Genomic DNA, 5,000 nt, shown 5'->3' with positions numbered 1-5,000 from the left:
CAACAATAACAACAACAACAATAACGACAACAACAACAATAACAACATGTAGCGAGCCGATTCAAAACGAGTCAAGCCTATGTTTTCTGTGCCATCCCTGGATCAGTATGCTGGCACACACAGTACATCAATGTATATATCAAAGTGCAATCACAAGTAAATAGCGTAAAACTAATATATACCTTAAATATTTCAGCGGAAGCAGTCAAGGGAGTTGAGTCCCAATAAATCTGAGTGTAGACCGTAAGCCTGAATCGTACTCTTACTCGTTGAAGAAAATATCTGCAACATAAGACGTTGTAGCCGTGTAGGTCAGCATATTGAATATGCTGGCAAGTCACATATGAGAGGGGGTAAAATATCATCTATACTATATGCATATATGGCAGGTGGTGTTGTAAGTTTTAGTGTAAAGCAAATTTTCTCCTACAACAAGAGAGGGGCTAAAAGCAAAATATTACTACGCTGTTGGTTGTTAATGAGATGGTCCCGCCAACCAGTTCTCATACCCAAGTTATCAATATTACCCTCATCAAGTACTTATAATGGTGTTGAGAATTTCAGATAACTTCAATTCCTTTGGCTCAAGTTGTCCATGACCGTGGACACGGCTAATCGATTAGGTTTGAGTACTCTGCAGAGTTTTGCACACGTTCCCCACAAGATTTGATCGCCTCCGTGTATGTCCTCGCAGTTCAGGGTGTTTGAAGACCGGATGATCAAAACATGGTCTTTCAACGGGTCCCTCTGAATCCCTGTCGGTGCCCATCCATTCCTACCGTTCTTCTACATCTGCTTGCACCGCCTGTCCAGAGTCGTCGCGTTGTCCAACCAGGCCAGAGCCCATAATGACATGTGGCTGTGCAGGTAAGCCTGGGTGAAGCTTTCCGCAGGATGTCATGGCCGTCTCTAGCATCCCGGGTCATCCACTGGTTTCTCCAGGGAGCCGATCAACCGTCCTTCACCCAGAGTTGCATTGCATCACGAGGTCTTGAAAAGTCTTGACTTAACTGGTCTTGGTTATTAAATTATTCTTGCATCACTCGTGGTAAACTCTCAACCAGAATCCCGTCTACTCAAGCATAGCAATATGAAATTTGTCGTCCCGGGCCAAGTAACGGGGTTGTTGGGTGCCTACCGCATGATACTACACTATGTAACCATAATTTCCAAGTACCTACTCAGCATGCAATTGGGCATAGGATGGTAGAACTACGATGCTTAAAACATAGGTGATACATGATCAAATGACTTGCCTGGCAGTGTTGACGAAGAAGAATTTCTCGAGAAATAACTTGATAGACTACTCGTCACTCTCCGATGAAATCTATATAACAAACATATCATTCACATAAGCACTCATACTAGCAATCATTCTAGCAATCAAAACAAAGGAGAGAGTGAATAAGAATCCGAAGGAAACTTCAAATATGACTAGGGAGTCTTCTACTACGTCAAACACTAAGTAGTTTTTGTCTAATAGAAAATAAAATACTTAAATAACAGGGAACTAAGATAAAATAAAGTATTTTTCAAAAAACTATTTGAAGGTATTTCCAAATGGGATTTGAAACAGTAGAGAAACCAATTGCAAGTTATTAGGGAACTAGAATTGATTTCATGATAACATATAAAATTAAAAATCAAAACTTGTTGCAAACCTACTGGTAACTAACAGAAACAAAACATAATATTTCTGAAATATAAAAGAAAATAATTTAAAAACAATTATAGAAAAGGAAATAGCCATAATCCTAAAAGAGGTGAAACAGAAATTGTTTCACAATAAACAATGAGCTAAAATACTCAAATAATTCTGAAAATATTACCACTGGTAACTAAGATCACTAGTGATCAGTAGCAAAAAGAATCAAATTAAAAGCTATTTTTAAACTTCTGGAGTAAGCAAAACAAGGATTACACTAAATCTGATCTAATTCAAATTTGAAAATTTCAAACATAGACAACTTATATGTTTTTAAAAGCTACAGAAAAATTGTGATCTACTGGAATAAGAATCAATCTCATTGGATCTCCAGATCAAAAGTTATAGGGGAAACAAGATTACAACATTCTCTGTTTTTGAATTAAACAGAAAAAAACAGAGAACTAACTAGTCAAGGGGGGGGGGGTAGGTGGAAGCTCCTGATTGGTCAGGGAGGTGTGCGCTGCGGTGCTAACTAGCGAACGGCCGCAAACTAAACAAAACTCCGGCTAAAAATAAGTGAGACAGAAAACCGTTCGGTTCTTTAACTAAAAACCGAAGGGGTAAGTTGTTTTTAATGTACGTGGTCGACCGAGGTGGGGGAGAGGCCCAGGCGGCGGAGGGGGTGCTACGGCAGTCTCTGGTGGCGACGGCGCGGCTTGGGGAGGTCGGGCGAGCAGCATGGAGGCCAGGGAGCTTCAGCTCCTGTTCGGGGTTCCGGCGATGTCATCTGGTGGCGTGGGACGGTGGAGCTCGGGGACTTGGGTGAAAAACGGAACGCGGCGGCGATGGGGAGGCTGCCGGTGGGATCGGTTGGCGCGGGAAGGCGCGGTGGTGGCGAGGGGTGGTGGTGGCGGTTCTCTTGGTGCTTGGGGTCCAGTAATGGCGGCGGCGTACTGGCGTGGGGAGGAGGGGGCCGAGGGGCGAGGGGGAGGGCGGTTTATATAGGGCGAGGGAGGTGCGAGTGGAAGGAAGGGGTAGCCGAAATCGGGAAGGGGGATCCCGTGATCAGAGGAGGTGGCGCCATGGATAGGTGCTGGTCGCTGGGAAGGAAAGAGTCACGTGGTAAGAAAGAAGGAAGGAAGAAAGGAAAGAAAAAAGAAAGAAAAAAAAGAAAAGAAAAGGGAGAGGGGGTGCGCTGGTGAACTGGTGGCGGTTTGCGAGGGATTCTCCGAGCGATGGGGAATCTCGCCCCCGATTTGATTTTGTTTTTTTAAGCAGCAAGGGAAAATAATAAAAGGAAACAAAATAAAAAGATTTATATGGGGTATTATATACCAAAATTTTCAGAAAAATATTTCCTACTCGTTTATGATTTTTCCAATACCAAAATAAAAACTGTAAAAAAATGTTCTTTTCAGAAAAATCCCTTATGCTATATTTCTTTTGGCAAAATATTTTCCCCATAAACTTGGGTCTTCTTGGCTCAAAATATTTCAGAAATGCCTCACATTTTGTAGGGTCATTTTCCTCCGCTCTTTCTTGCGTGGAAGAATTTTGTCGGGGCATTTTCTCGGGGAAGAAAAATATAGAAGCAAGGGCAAATATTTTGAAGGGATTCAATTGCAAACTCCGTTCAAATTCTTTATGGTTGAAGAAGTCATGTCATCTTCTCTCTTTGCTTTTAAAAGATTGAATTTGAATTCATCGGAGATGGGGAAAGTCATTTTATTCCCTCTCATTCAAAAGTTTTTGAAAAGTTTCAAATTTCACTCAAGTTTCAATCACTCAAGCAAACAAACAAACAATATAATAATTATATTAACATTCCAAAATTTGGGATGTTACACAACAACAACAACAACAACAACAACAATAACGACTACAACAACAACAACAACAATAACGACAACAACAACAACAACAATAACGACAACAACAATAACGACAACAACAATAATAACGACAACAACAACAACAACAACAACAACAATAACGACAACAACAACAACAACAATAACGACGACTACAACAACAACAACAACAACAACAACAACAACAACAAAAACGACAACAACAACAACAATAACAACAACAACAACAACAACAACCACGACGACGACGACAACTACGACAACAACAATGACGGGAACAACGACTACAACCACGACGAAAACAACGACGACAATAGCGACAACAATGACAACAACGACAACATCGACAACAACAACAACAACAACAACAACGAGAACAACAACAACAACAACAACAACAACAAAGACCACACCGACGACGACGACGACAACAACAACAACAACAACAACAACAAAAACAACAACAACAAGAATCACAATAATAACGACGACGACGACGACGACAACAACAACAATTACGAGAACAACAATAAGAACGATAACAACAACAGCGACAACAACAACAATAACGACCACAAGGACAACGAGGACAACAACAACAACAACAACAACAACAACAACAACAACAACAACACCAACAACAACAACGAAGAAGACGACGACGAAGACAACAACAATAGCAACAACAACAAAACCAACAACAACAACAACAACAACAACAACAAAAACAACAACAACAACAACAACTACTACAACAACAACAACAACAACTACAACAACAACAACAACGACGACGACGACGACAACAACAACAACAACAACAACAGCAACAACAACAACAACAACATCATCATCAACAACAACAACAACATCGACGGTGACGACGACAACAACGACAATGACGAGAACAATGATAACATCGAGAATAACAACAACATCGACAACAACGACAACAATGACAACAACAATAACAACAAGGACAACAGCGACAACCATGACAACAACGACATCAACGACAACAACAATAGCGACATCAACGCCAACCACAACGACGACAACCACAACAACGACGACGACAACGGAAACGACGACGACGACGAAGATGACAAAAACGACGAGAACAACAACAATAACGAGAACAACGATAAGAACGATAACAACAACAACGACAATGAAGAGAACAACGACAATGACGAGAACAATGAAAACAACGACAATAACAACAACAACGACAACAACGACAACAACGACAATAACCAACATGACAACAACGACAACGATGACAACAATGACATCAACCGCAAAAACAACAATGACAACCACGACGACGAAGACGACAACCACAACAACAACAACAACAATACCAACAACAACAACAACAACAACAACAACAACAACAACAACGACCACGACGACGACAACAACAAATACAACAACAACAACAACAACAACAACAACAACGATGACGACCACGACGACTA

General features: G+C 41.0%; 1 pseudogene; it reads left to right on the top strand.

Moving 5' to 3' along the window:
- The window catches only part of LOC123405367, a 9,679-nt pseudogene extending 5,347 nt beyond the window's left edge, over positions 1–4,332 (top strand).
- The last annotated feature ends 668 nt before the right edge of the window (positions 4,333–5,000 follow it).

Source organism: Hordeum vulgare, chromosome 6H (assembly GCF_904849725.1).
Source record: "Hordeum vulgare subsp. vulgare chromosome 6H, MorexV3_pseudomolecules_assembly, whole genome shotgun sequence".
NCBI lineage: Eukaryota > Viridiplantae > Streptophyta > Magnoliopsida > Poales > Poaceae > Hordeum > Hordeum vulgare.
Note: the sequence above shows the minus strand (reverse complement) of the source record. Positions and strands in the feature narration are given on the sequence as shown.